Consider the following 15,104-nt stretch of genomic DNA (forward strand, 5'->3'; position numbering starts at 1 on the left):
GGAACTGATACTCAGGTGGCACATTAGGTATAAGAAGGAAAGCCACCTGCACCCTGCCTTAGGCTCCAGGGGATTCATTGGGTTTGTTTCTGATTGGTTAATCAGAAGGCTGAGCCATTCTAGATGTTGAACCAGGAAATGGTACCTTCAGAAAAGAGTGAGGTAGTGTCCTGAAAACCAAATCTCTAGGGTGCAGTTGACCTAAGGAGTACAATTCCTTTTATCTTTCTGGCTTTTAAAATGCTACTCATTTCAACTTCATGTCACACCAATCAGCATGGGACAAGTGTCAAGGGTGAACCTGGCCTATGCCTTTAAGCCATCGTGTCTTGAATTGCACTGACAGTGCCAATCCCTTTGGCATGTTTGTTTATCAAGGTGAGAGAGAATAGACACAGCTAAAACATTTGTCTTTATTTCTAGCTGTAATTTGGCTCAACACCAACATAGGTACCAAAGCTGAGCTAAACATGAGGTGAGAAAATAGATTGGATCTGTGAGTTTACTGAGATCTCGGTCCAGTTAAATAAGCTAGTAAGACAAGTTTTGGGAATTTCCATGGAAGATCTTAAAATCAGTTAATGACTTTTCAGGTGAGTGTGATATCCAGGGTAAGCTTTATACCCAGGTAACATGTTGATTCCTTAGTGTCTTACTCACCAGTGCTATTTATGTTAGGAGTATTCAAAATTTCATTTTAGATCAAATTATCTAGGTATGAATTTATTACTAATTCTGGAATACCTTCTGTATGTGGTGATTATACCTTACCAAGTAAGGCAATTATTATTGTTGTTGTTATGATTTGAATATATGATTTGAATGTCCTTCCAAAAGGCCTATGTGTTGGAAGCTTAATCCTCCGCTGGTAGCACTATTTTGGAGATTCCGCAAACTCTCTCATTCCTCTCTAGAGGAATGAGATCAGTGGGGGCGGGTGTCTTGTCCCTGAACTTCTGCTCCCCCCATATATTCCTGCTGCCACCATGTTCTACTCAAAGGTATAGGGCCAAGAACCATGGGCCAAACGCTCTGAAATCATGAGCCAAAACAAATCTTTCCTCCTTTAAGTTGGTTATAGTAAGTGCTTTGGTCACAGTGATGAGAAAATTACCTAGGATAATTGCCTAGCATTTGAGTACTCACTATATGCAGGTACTATGATGCTTTATCTGTTTTTGGACATTTTATTAGCATACATTAATTGTAACATTTCTACACGTGCATACAATCTATTGACCATATTCCTTCTATCATTCTCTCTTATATCATGGTTAATCTTGACTGTCAATTTGATTGGGTTGAAAAACACCTAGCTGATGGTAAACCATATATCTGGGTGTGTCTGAGAGAAATTCCCCCTACCCCCCCCCACAGACAATTAGCTAAGGTGAGAAGACCCACTCTTAACGTGGGTAGCATCATCCAAAAGGCTAGAGGCCCAAGGAGAATGAAGGTGGGAGAAAGCGAAAGCTTGCTAGAACACATGTTCTCCTGTCTGCTTCCTGAGTACCATGAGCTGAGCACATTTGCGCTACCATATGACCTGACCACCCACCATGCTGCTCTGTTTTGCTAAGGAAATAGGAGCATAGAACAAGTATCTGTGCACTATAGTCTCTGAAACATCTGGAAAAAAGTCTTTTCCCCTTAAGGTGTTTATATCAGGTATTTGTCAAAACATCAAAAATTAGCACCATAGGCACTCTGCTACTTTCTCATACACACTGCTTTTCTTCTTAGGGCCCTATTTTTTGGAGTGGTATTTAATTTAATTGAAGGGTGTTTAAACAATTATGTAGCAGCCTAGTAACTTGCTTGAGGTCACTAGTAAGATTCAGACCCAGCTTTGTCTGACCTTAAAGGCTGTGCATTTATATACCAGATTTTAAAAGCATATCAGCCCACACTGGAGGCTAAGTCAGGAGGATTGAGAGTTTGAGGTCAGCCTGGGCTACATATTACAGTGGCTTTATACATACTCTCACTGGGCAGCTGAACTCTTCCATTTGGAATTTCAAAAGATTTTAGTATTTCTTTTAGACTTACTTTTATTTCTAAAGACACTTCAGGGCTCTGCACACAACAGTAATTTTTTCATTAGTTTTTGAAAACTGAATGGAGATGAGAAAGATCTTCACGATTATCAACTGCTTATGTTGAAGTTGAAGGAAAGGAATAAAATTAAAAAGCTTGAGAAATGTAATGCATTCCTGGGGACATTGCAAAAACAAAAACAAAAAAAAAAACGAGGACATGTCTTGATCCACAAAGAATAGGATAGGGAAAGTGAAGATACTCAGGGTCAATCCTGGTAACTGAATGAATCTAGTTATTTTAAAAATGCAGTGTGACTGATAAGCTAACAATGTGGATTTTCTTAGGTGCCATTGTGACATATTCTCTGATACACTTATATCATGACCAGTTATGGTTTTCTCTCTATCATCCACCTGGAAGTCCACACAATGACCTAGTAACAGCTCACCTTTTTAATGTTCAATGTCCATAAAAAGGGCCAAAAATGATGGCATAAAGGACATGGGCTTAGTTAGCAGTTGGTGAACTTTGGAGCAAGACAGATGGTGGAGCTGACAGTGCTGTAGGAAATGCTTCTCCCTGTTAGCAAGCCTGTCAAAATGTGCTCCTCTGCTGTAGGAGGTGAGGGAGGAGACAGTTTTTTTTATTGGTGTCTATAATATAACATATGCTGTATGCTTTCCTTATAAGAGATGTAGGTCAAGGATCAACGTGATTTTCCTAAGTGTATTTTGTGATGATTAGAAATGAGGAAACAGCTTCATGATGAAAAAAAAGCACAACACTTTTTTGCAACAATTTCTGAATTTATTATAGCTAACATGTTGACTTCCTCTCTGGAGGAGTTTGGCCCCAGGTTGGCCGAAATTACCACCTACCACTAAATGTAGGTTTCTTTTTTGTCTATCCCACTTATAAACTCTTAAGAGATGATAGTTTCTGTTGTCAATGACTCCACATCCTGTCAACTTCCTCTGTTTTCATCCTTGTTAAACCTTTTACCATTCAGTCTAAACATATAGCTGATTCCTTGAGTCCTTGCTCAAAGCCATGTATTACCTCCATCCCATTGTTTCTAGATAGATTGGACTAAGCATTGTATCTTGACATGGAATTATCTTGATTGCTTTCCTGTTTCTAGCTGCTGCTTTATTCAAATCATCCTGGCCATCAGTTGTCTGACGAACTTAAAGCAGGATAATCAAGCAAGTATGCTGTCAGCTTTTTAGTGATCTCACTGCCTGTGGCAGCCATCAAACCCCTTCCTGTTCTTTCCATTGACGGTCTTCTATTTCTGAGACATCCACAGACTCTCATCTGTTACTTTCTACACATGGATGCCACTTCCTCCCTTCCACTTCTGCTCAAGGTTGTCCTTTATTATGAAGTGTCCCTAGAGTGTTAAAGGCTTACATGTTCAATGAAAATGACTCTCTACAGCATTTTTAATTCCTTAGGCACTGAATCGTACCATACAACCAAAAGTGAACATGAAACATATACCTGTGATTGTGTCTGAAATGCATTTCTCGCCACCAGATAAACTGTTCAGACTTCTTTTGTCTCTATTAGCTTTATGAAGGCAAATCTTTTCAAATCACCTTGGGTGGTCCCTACAAAGGAAAGTTCCTATCATTTACACACTGCAGGGCCATCTTTGCAAAGCACTCTTCCTTCCAAACACTGAAGTCAGAAGGTCTTTTCCTGTGCAGTTTCACCTGGGCTTTTCTTGATGGATTGTGTCAGCCAGCTCAACAATGTGACATCGTTTGTGAAGAGTCTTCTCTGTACGGAAACCATGATTTTAAAAGGTGAGTTTAATAATAGCTCTTTCCCTTTTCTCTACCAATATATTTTGTGTGTGCCAGTCCTGGGGTTTGAACTCAGGGGCTGGGTGCTCCGGAGCTCTACCACTGGAGCTCAACACCACTTCCAGCTTTTTTGGAGTGTTTTATTGAAGGGTCTCACGGACTCTCCTGCCTGAGCTGGCTCCAAACTGTGATCTTCTGCTCTCAGTCTCCTAAGTAGCTAGGATGACAGGCGTGAGCCACCAACGCCTGTCAGGAATGTATTTTTTTCAAGTAGTTATTATTTGGGAGGTACAGTCATATATATGAACTTATCCTTACAATAATTTTGAGATGGATTTTTATTATCTTCTTGTTGCAAACTATGAAATCAAGGCTCGTCTGGATATTTTGTTTTAGGAAGTCTGTCGGGAAGAGAAGCCATGTAGGAAGCATGATTATCTTCCCATGTATGCTATAATGATTCATTTCATTGTTGGAGTATTAATAAGAATTACCCAGGGCTTTAGTGAAAGTAAACCACTCTATTCTGTTTTGCCTCTTAGTAGGCAAAGCCTTGAAATTCACCCTTGTATAATGATGGCTCTATAACTACAACCTGACAGATGGGCACTTCTTGGGCTGCCATGAGCCTATGGAGAAAAGCCTATCAATGTGTGGGTTAAGTCACTAGTGAACAATCCTCATTCTTACAAAACCAGGTTATACAGCAGCCAGGTGCTAATTCACTTTAGTTTTGTAGTGTTTCCTGGCTGTGTGGCTGCAAAATGTGCACAGGAAACACACACACACTGTGGTTTGACACAGGCGCTCAGGTTGCCGCTGATGAATATGCATGATGGGCTAGTGTTCTTGCCACTTGAGCCTGACTCTCCCTCCACGCACACCCCCCCCATGCCCATTTCCTGCCTACCACTTGAAGACGTTCCTTGAGGAGGTTTGAAAAAGTGAGTTGTTTCTCCAATTCTGGAGCCTTTTAATTTCTTTCCCCCTCTGAAAAGATGATGACAAATTACACCCTGATTTATTTTTATTCACTGTGAGTCATTTGCTAGTCTTATTTTATAAATAATATTTTCTACATCTTACTGAAAAGCAGATGGGAAAGTTCATGGAAACTCACCCTCTGGGACAGAGGAAAAGTATGTGGGTCTGGATTGGTAGGATGAAGTCCTGATAAGCAGCCCTGCTATAGGAAATGAACAGATGGCAAATGGCCCTCACAAAGCAGCATTTAGCGAGGGGTTTTCTTTGTTTCAAGAGTGGTTGTTATTCTGCTCTTACTGCGAACTCTGTGTACTCCTCAGAACACAGAAAACAAGTGAGAAACTCCTTCCTAGTATTCATAAAGCAAACCACTGGAGCTGGAGGCTCTTGAACAGTTGGGAGCTTTCATCCATGTTCTTGCTCATTGTTGTTACATGTGGTCTTTGTGAGAGGAAGTGGGGGAGGGGAGAGGAGCCCTGAGCCTTGTGTAAGCCAAGAGGCAGACAGAGCTCCAGAAACCCACGTGGTGAACAGCCTGCTCCGGGAAATGCCAGCATGTGTTGCTCCCCAATTTGGCATAGAGAAGCAACTCCTGTTTGACATACTTCATGCAGCAGACAAGGAGTCGCAGGGGTGTTTCCTCTGTTCGAGCAGTAATGAATGAGGGAATGGGCAAATGGAGGTTGCTATGCAGTTGTTTTGCTGTTGATAGGGGAACAATGCCAGACAGTACTTGAATGCTGAGAACTATTTCATTTTTCTGTGGAAGTCCTGCCTTTCCATAAAAGAGCCTACCCTAAAAAGTGTTTTCCTTAAATAACAATAGTTAGGGAGAAAGAGTAGCTTGTAGATAGGCTGCTCTTATTTCTCTATGGCTGGAAATCCCTCTGAGATGTTACTTATGAAATCCAGCTTGCCATAAATCACTGATTTATTTCTTCCTCCTCTTCCTCCTCCTTTTTCCCCTCCCCTCCTCCTCCTCCTCCTCCTCTTCTTCTTTTTCCTAGACTTGCTCCTCCTCCTCTTTTTTCTCCTCTTCTTTCTCCTCTTCCCCCCTCACCCCTCCTTCTTTTGGTGGTACCTAGGTTTTAAACTCAGGGCATTGCATTTACTAAACTGATGATTTTCTATTGCTGAGGAATGCCTCTAGCCCCCTTTTGTTCTGGTTATTTTTATGATTGGCTCTCAATTTCTGTCAGGCATACTCTGACTTGGACTTTGCCTTACCTATTGTAGGATTCTTATAGTTGTTGGGAGCACATGTATGGGCTACTACATTTATCTTCTCTCTGTGAGACAGAGTCTTGAGGATTCTCTGCTTTGGAACTGAGATCCGCTCCATCTCAGCCTCCTATGTCCATAGATACAGGTTGGGAGGGGTGTTATAAATTTTTCTGCCTAGCCTGGCTTAGAATCAAGATCCTCCCCTTCCCAGCCCTCCAAGGAGATTCTCAAGAGTGAGCCAACCATAAGGCGCCAGTTGTCTATTTTGTTTCCAATATGAATCATATTTTTTCTATATAACATCCACATTTATAAAATTGCCCAGAACTATTTTTTTTGGCATTTGAAGACCATTATTTAAGATGTGATAGTTTGGTTTCATCATTAAATACTGAAATAATGGGGTCAAAGTGAGGTTAACAGGGGGTGGGAAAGGAAGGGAAGGAGGAAGGAGTGGACAGAGGGAAATTCAAGGAAAGAAGGTTTGGAAGAAAAGGTTATCCATGGGGGTCTTAACTAAGTGGGGTTATTGACTGAAATCATTTGTCTGAGCTAAACTTTAAAAAAAAATAAGTTCTTATTTTGTTGATTCAACAAATGCCTTTCAAGAGTGTATACTTCCTTAGTAAGCAGATGAACAAAACAGCATTTGGCCACCACTGAGTAATAGATACTTCCTTCCATTGTCTAATGATTTTTGCAGCCCATATTCTACCTCTAGTGCCATTGAAAAAAGTTAGAGTGCCTGTGACTTTTATGAACAAAGTTTGTTTGATGACAAATTTATGGGTTAAGTTTTCCCATGGCTTTCCTGGGTGACACAAATTAATGCCAAGTTTTAGAAGCATGCTCTGTTGCAGTCATAGAATTCACTGCCCCTCCAAACCATAGCATCCCCTGGGGGACCCCCTCCAAACCATAGCATCCCCTGGGGACCCCCGTTGCTTAGGCTCTTACTGTCTCCTCAGCCCATGGGTGTCTCAAGGACAGGACCTGGATCCCTGAAGAATGGCAACCTAGTCGGAACTTAGTATCTGTAGGAAGAAATCAGTGTTGCCCAAAATATCTTTGTTTACATATACTGATTTTTTTAGACTTCTATTTTTATTGGATTTGGATTCTAAGATTAGGCTGGTTGGCTGAAGTCTATATATTTTTTAATTTTCATAGTTTTTTGTTTGCTTTCCAAAAAAAGCTGGAGCAATTCTTTCTCCCATATTCTCACTCATAATAAGTTTTATTTTTTAAGTTTTTTGCCAATTTAATAGTTATAAAGATTGTTTAAAATGTTGTTTTGCTAGCTGTTCATAAGCTTGAGTATCTTCCTGTCTTGGTTGGTCTGTGAATTAACTTTTATATATTTAACCCACTTTCACACAAAATTTGTATGCATGTACATATTTGTGTGTGTATCCATATATATACATACCCATATATATACCCCAAAAGTATAAAGCTCTTTTTATTTAAAAACTCAGATTCTAGGTAATTCCAGACCTGTATCTTATTAGAAATACTTAGGCATATATAAATGAAAATGAATGCATAAATATCTCACTAAAGTGTTGTTTTGAAAACATGAAGTTTGATAGCTGCCTATGGTAATCCTTATTTTTCTTTCTTTCTTTTTCTTTCTCTTACTTTCTCTTTCTTTCTTTCTCTTTCTTTCCTTTTCTCTTTCTTGCTTTCTCTCTCTTTTCTTTCTTTCTTGCTTTCTCTCTCTTTTCTTTCTCTTTCTTTCCTTCTTTCTTTCTTTCTCTTTCTTTCTTTCTTTTCTTTCTTTCTTTCTTTTTTTTTTGTCTGTCATAGGGCTTCAGTTTTGGGCCTGGGAGCTGTCCCTTCACTCAACTCAAGGTGAGCACTCTACCATTTGACCACAGCGCCACTTCCAGTTTTGTAGTGGTTAATTTGAGATAAGAGTTTCACAGACTTTCCTGCCCGGGCTAGCTTTGAACCATGATTTTCAGATCTCAGCCTCATGAGTAGCTAGGATTACAGGTGTGAGTCACCGCACCTGGCTTGTTACTTTCTGTTACTTTTCAAGTAATAAACTTGGATTTCACTTGAAATCATCACCAACTCTGACATTAGGTAAGGACTATAGTACTGACCCATGGGAGGGTTGGTAGGCAGACCAGAGTGGCCAATATCTGGTGAAATGGTATTGGAATAATGCTCATGGTAGAGTTGTATTAGCTGTCCTGGAGACCTTAATGTTCTCGATTCATGCAAGGAAGCTGAGAAGATGAACTCATTCAAGGCTGGGGCTTTGTCAACCAATGAAGGGCAAGATACTAGACAGAATGGTAGAAATGATGAGTTAGAGGAACCCAATTAGGAGGGAAAAAGGTGAAGAAAGGGAGAGAAAGAAATTAAGGCCTAGATTTGTGAAGACAAAGTCGTAATGGGGTGTATGGAGAGTAGGTGGAAGAGGAAAGAAACATGATGGGGAAGAAAAATGCCTTTCTATAGGTGTCAGAGATCAGGCAGTCCCTAGGGAGGAAAGGATGGCTGAGATTGTAGGTAGCTGAGTGCACAGAGGAGCTATACCCTTTGAGAGCTCAAGAAAGGTAAGGGGGCTCTTGGGCATTGGTTACATTGTCACTCAAGTTTCAGGCAAAGAATAACTGTTTTTTGGCCAGGTATCACAGTTATCAGTGACAAGAGGCACTAGGAGACTCTAGGCCATATTGATAAAATAAGTTGGAAAAAGAAAAAGAAATTAAATGTGTAGGAATGTGGGAGGAAACGGTTAATGTAACACAGCAATACTGACTGGCACCTCAAATTGGAAAGAAGGGATTTCAATGAGAAGTGAATGTAGGATTGTGAATCTTTTGGGTGGGGTATAAGTCTCTGTTGTTCTTAAGTGGTATATAAAAATGAAAGTTGCAAGAAATTCAAATCCATGTTTCATTAGTTGAGCTTACCCTAAGACAAAAACTGGAAGATCACAGTAGGACTTTCTGAACCTCCCAGACAACCTCACATGTAAAAGGGGCAGGATTCTAGAAGGAGATGTAGTAGCTTGCCAATTCCAATTCCGGTCAGGCATTCTTAGAATACCTTGGAGTGGATTTTTGGTCTCCTAAGGATTTTGCTTTCAAACTATCACCAGGGCTAACCCATAAAGCTCTTTGAGTTTTCCTACTGAACCATGTTTCATAAGTTGTAGCCTGCATGGTGGTAGAAATACCTGAATTTCACCTGTGGGACTTTGATTCCTCATGGACTTTACCTTCCACATAAAGAAGAATTCTGTGCCTTGTCTTGAGAAAATGAAATAAAAATACCCCCTTTGTCTGAGTAGTTATATTCCATGGTTAAACATTAGGCAGTTTATTGGTGTATTCCTGACTTGCAGGACCCGAGACCTCTTACAGAAAGCTGCAAGGAGCAGCTGGGACACATGCGAACTCGCATATGTGAAATGCTGTGGTACCCCCAGCAAAGCACATCTCAACACCACCCAATTAGCACAGGGCTGTAGCCACAGTGCTGAGCAACAATGCTGGGGAAAGCTTAGCAGGGAAGCCTCTCAGACATTGCATAAATGCACAAGACATAGAAAGAATTCACAGCAGGCAGGCAAATTATGTATGGTATTGCAAGGGTGAAAGGAGATTTCTTCAAACCCCCTGGTGTCTGTTACTCTGTCCTAGTGTTTGGACATATGGAGATACCATTCCCATTAAACTAGCAAGATGTGTCAGAAGACTTGGCCTCCCTTAAGAACATGTTGTGAGAAAGGCTGCCACATCCTCCAATTATGCCTTCTGCCTAAGTGCCATGCCACATCCATGTCTGGAACAGGAATGAAATTTGGAGAACCGCTTAACGAATTCTCAGTATTGTTTTTATCCTTTGTTTTGTGCAAACCACACTCAACATGCCATTAGCAGCTTCCTCTCAGCTCAAAGAGATAAAGGTCTGGAAGAAGGACTTGTTGGCTAACTTGATCCCTAATGGAACTCTTCCTTAGGGAGGGCTAGGTTTGGTTTAGAGCAAAAACCCTTCTTGAGCCCATGCTATGCTTTGTAGCTAAACTTCAAACATTTTTCTCTTTTATTATTCCTTTGGCAGAAATTATATATCATCTTCTTGTTCATAATATCATAAGCTCAGAGGGATGTTTTGTGCTTTTATTCTGTTATCTCACAGAGGAAAATTAGCAACAAAACAAACAGTCAAAATCTAGTAAGAGGAGGCAGGTGTGGGAGGTGCCCACCCTCGAGTTATAAACAGCAGTACCTTCCTTTTCTTGTAGAAATCATTTGGTGTCATGATTTTTTTTTGAAGTAGAAGAAACTGTTGAGAGTAGAAAAGGGTGTGTGGGGGTGATGTGGTTGCTTGGCAACTGGGAAGCTTCCGGCTGATGTTCTGAATTGAACAGAGGAAAATAGGACAGCAGGGAATAACTGAATGGGGGAAAAAATGAGAGGGGTTAAGAGGAAATGGAAAATAAAACAGTAAGAGAAAAGCATGAAAATGGATGTGCTAGGTACTTCAAACCTACATCTATGTGGTTTAGGACTATGAATTTAAAATAATTGGGAGGCTACATCTATGTGGTTTAGGACTATGAATTTAAAATAATTGGGAGGCAGAGATAACGGGAATAAAGGGAAAATAGGCCAAAAGGTGTGAAACCATCTACAGTGGACATTGCAGTGCAGTGGGTAAAATGCTGCAGTGTTGTTAACTCACCACTTGGAGCTAGGCTCTTTCATGGTGTCTGAGGCCACAAGGTGGTCCTGAGGACAGGTGGCCAGGACAAACACCGCACCACAGTGTGGTTAGGCTGCTCACAGAAGAAAGCAGAAGGTAGGGGTATCCAGAAATATTGTTATAACATTTTTAGACTAGCCACGACCCTTTAGAATGACCCCAAAATAACTGTGTAGGATCTTTAATACTACAAAGCCCAACCCAAAAGAGAAACCCCAGGAGAACTGAATGCATTTTAGGCCCCCAAATTTGTAATTCCATCTTTGTTTCCTCCAAACAACTTATTGCCCTGTCAAAGCACAGCGTAGGTCCATACGTATTTCTTAAGGAAGCTATGCCTTGACATTTTCCCTGTGCCCTTTCCATGGTGGTTACATCATACCTTGTAGACTTGACTTTCCTTGTTTATATTACATAGGAGGTCAGCTCTCTTCTATATTTGTCTCTTAAAAGGGCAGCTGAGCTCTCTGGCCCATCCTCCTTTTTTGATCATTCACATATCAATAAAAAAAAGTTCTGAGTATGTGCTCAACATACAAACATGTTGAGTCATAAATTATATATGTGGGGGCTGGGAAGGTGGCTCAGTGGTAGAGCGCTTGCCTTGCATGCCTGAGGCCCTGGGTTCCATTCCTCAGCACCACATAAGCTAAAAGAAAACAAAAGCCGAAGTGGCGCTGTGGCTCAAGTGGTAGAGCACTAGCCTTGAGCTGAAGAGCTGAGGGACAGCGCCCAGGCCCAGAGTTCGGGCCCATGACCGGACCCCAAAAACAAAACAAAACATAAATTATATATGTGAAATATCCAAAGAACTGTGGGTTTTTAGAATATATATATATATATATATATATATATATATATATATAGTGATGAAAAGGAAATTTGACTGGTTCAGGCCCCCTCATGAGCTCAAGATTCCCAGGAAGGGAGAGCTGAAACTGCTAAGATCTCTGGAGATGTCTTCAGAACTCACAGACATGTCTGTAACACTGTCCATCAAAGCAAACTGAAAGGCCAGCTTATTATAAGAGGTAAGGAAGTATAGTTTCCATACTCAGGGCACCACACACTACATAAAATTACATGAACTACGTCCTTCTTCCTTATGAATGGAAATCTCAGTTTGGGTCATGTGTCCAGTTTAAGATATACTTCAGAGCTAAATCTGTATTTGCTTAGGCCATCATGCTAATTTCTCACCCCCTGCTTCTAGAATTGCTTAGGAGGTCAATTTTGAAAACCCATTTTGTACATGCCATTTCCACAGGACTGGTATTGATGCTGAGATAGTAGACTACTCTTAAAGAGAGGACAAAGATTCCATGACTATGGGTTGAATGGTTTTTCTCCTATTGACCAAAACAGGGAAGTATGCTCTGGGGGCCACTTCAACAATCACTTGTTCTCACTTGAGGACCAAGCTATCAGAGAGGCAGAACAAAAGAATTATGGCAAAACAAGGCCAGAGCCTGCATGTACTATTACCGGAGCCTCCCATTCTTCTTCAGTTCAGTTCTTACTATGCTTTCTCCACGCCAGTTTTATATGGGTTCAATTTTCTTTTTCTTTTTTATTGTCAGTTGTGGGGCTGAACTCAGGGCCTGGGCACTGTCCTTGGGCTTTTTTGCTCAAATCTAGCACTTTACCATTTTGAGCCACAGAGTCACTTCTGTTTTTTAGGTGGTTAATTAGATATGAGTCTTTCCACAAGTCGTTTAAATAAGGATACAGGTGGACCCGTTGCAACAATGAGAAATACAAGTTGTCATGTCAAAAACGAACTTTACAACTTTGGTGGGAGCAGGGAGGATTAGGTAGGGGGGGCAGAGGGAGGCTGGGAAGGGATGGGAAGGATAAACAAAGGAGGAGGCTACAATGCTTGATAAGAAATGTACTCATTATCTTGCCCATGTAATTGTAACCCCTCTGTACAGTATGTTCACAATAAAAATATTTTTAAAAAAAAGAGTCTTTCCTGCCTAGGTTGGCTTTGAACTGTGATCCTCAGATCTCATCCTCCTGAGTGGCATAAGCCACTGACATCTAGCTGGGTTATTTACTTATTTATTATTTGTAGCTAAACTAATCTCTCTATCTGGTGGCATTGTAGCTGTCTGGTCTGAGGCGTCTTGTCTTAGTACTATCACCTGAATGTTACTGAGAATAGTTTTACCAGGCAAGTAATTTTCTCCCATATTCCATGTAAATACCCAATTTGCCTAGCATCATTTGTGTAGCAGTTATCTTTTCTCCAATGTGTGTTTTTGGCATGTTTGTGGAAAATCAGTTGGCTGTAGTTATGTGGGTTTATTTCTAGAACCCCTATTTTATTCCACTGGCCTCCATGTCTATCTTTGGGCCAACATCATGCTAGTTTTGTTATTATAGCTCTCTTGTATATTTGAAGGCAGGTATTATAACACCTCTTATAGCACTTTTTTTTTTGCTCAGGATTGTTAAGCCAACTTTTTTTTTTTTTACAGTACTGGAAATTGAACTCAGGCACTCTCCACTTAGGCCTTACCTGCACCCCTTTTTGTGTTGGTTATTTCCAATTATAGGGCCTTGCTTCATGCCCAGGTCAGCCTGGGCTATGATTCCCCTGCTTGTTCACATCATGTCGTTGGGGATGACAGGGGTGACAGGTGTGTGCACCAGTTAACTCAGCTTTTTTGCTCTCACCATAGCTGGAATAACAGGACTTAACACCATGCCCAGCCATATAGCTGAGATGGAGTTTCCTGAACTTTTACTATGCCCAGGCTTGCTTTGAACTGTGCTCCTCTAATCTTTGCCTCCCAAGTAGTTAAGATTACAGGCTTGAGGTACCACTCCTGGCTCCAACCATTCTTAGGAGGAAATACAATCAACATGACTGCCTAGATTCATTCATTCATTCACTTCCTAGAATACAAATGCAGGCAACCTTTTCTACAGGACAAAGACACATGGAGGAGCTGAAGTTCCATTCATAAGAAAATAAGAATGGCTATGGGACTGACAACCAATGTAATAAAATGACTGGGCCTATTTTTTTTTTTGAGCCTACACGGCTACCTCTCTAGCCTCCTGTCACCAATCTTCTAGAATATTCTTTCCACTTCCATGTCAATATAACCAAGCCATTTGGTACTGTCTATCACCCTATCTCTTTCCAGGAAAAGGCCAAGAAGATTTGTTACTCAGAGTCCTGCACACAGAAAGAATTTTCTCTCTTTATCTTTACATTGGACTGAATGGAATGGAGTCGGACTGCGGCTCTCTGCCAAACTTACTTTTTCATGATGCCAATTTACTACACTAAGCTACATGTAAACTGTGCTAGCCTTTCTTTTTCTTAACTGGTGATTAGAAAAGGGTTTGTACGGTGTTAGTAGTTGCAGAGGGAGAATGAGGCCTAACTAAGAACACTAGGAAGATGAGCCTTTAGCATGTGAAACTTAAGCTTGCAGGACTTGCTCAGATATGCTCACTCATATACTATTTCCACTTGGATGTGTCTGACTTTATAGTTGGGCAGATCAGATAACATCTAGTTCATGACAAGCAGCTTATATTTCAGAGTCACCTCCTTTCTCTCAGGTTCCACTGGCAAGCCAAGTACTATTCCTCCAGAGAAGAATGGCTACTCACCGAAGAAGGGCTAACAGTGTTGTGAATACTAACATGTTTGCTGTGAGCCTTGTACTCCTATAGTATAGTAGAGTTTGAAAGCAATTCATATGCAAAAGCATATGAGACCCATATAGCATATGCAATGCTGAACAAAAAAAATGCAACACCGAAGGTATCACAATACTTGACTTCAAATTGCACTACAGAACCATAGTAACAAGAACAGCCTGATACTAGTACTGGAACAGACATAAAGACCAGAGGAACAAAATAGAAGACAAGAAACAAAACCACATAACTATAGCTATTTGATCTTCGACATAGCAGCCAAAAGCTTATGCTGGAGAAAAGACAACTACTTCACCAGACTGTTCTATGAGAGCTGGTATTTGCATGTGAAAGTGTGAAACTACTCCCTTAACTCACACCTGTACAAAAATCAACTCCAACTGGATCAAAGATCTTAACGTAAGCCCTAAATCCTGAAAACTACTACAGTAAAACATAGGAGAAACACTGAAAGATATAGACATAGTTCTTTCTTTCTTTCTTTTTTTTTGGGTCCGGTCGTGGGGCCTGAACTCTGGGCCTGGGCGCTTTAGCTCTTCAGCTAAAGGCTAGCACTCTACCACTTGAGCCACAGCACCAGTTCCGGTTTTTTTCTTTTTGCTTATGTGGTGTTGAGGAATGGAACCCAGGGCC

The 15,104-nt window shown here is 40.8% G+C and overlaps 1 long non-coding RNA gene across 2 annotated transcripts in view; it reads left to right on the forward strand.

The window, feature by feature from the left end:
- Positions 1–4,751: 4,751 nt before the first annotated feature.
- The window catches only part of LOC105998175, a 44,191-nt gene continuing 33,838 nt past the window's right edge, over positions 4,752–15,104 (forward strand). For both annotated transcript variants that reach the window (XR_001175674.1, XR_001175675.1), the window contains exon 1: positions 4,752–4,795. This is a non-coding gene — a long non-coding RNA (uncharacterized LOC105998175). The remainder of the gene's footprint in view (positions 4,796–15,104) is intronic.

This window comes from Dipodomys ordii, unplaced genomic scaffold (genome assembly GCF_000151885.1).
Source record: "Dipodomys ordii isolate 6190 unplaced genomic scaffold, Dord_2.0 Scaffold157, whole genome shotgun sequence".
NCBI lineage: Eukaryota > Metazoa > Chordata > Mammalia > Rodentia > Heteromyidae > Dipodomys > Dipodomys ordii.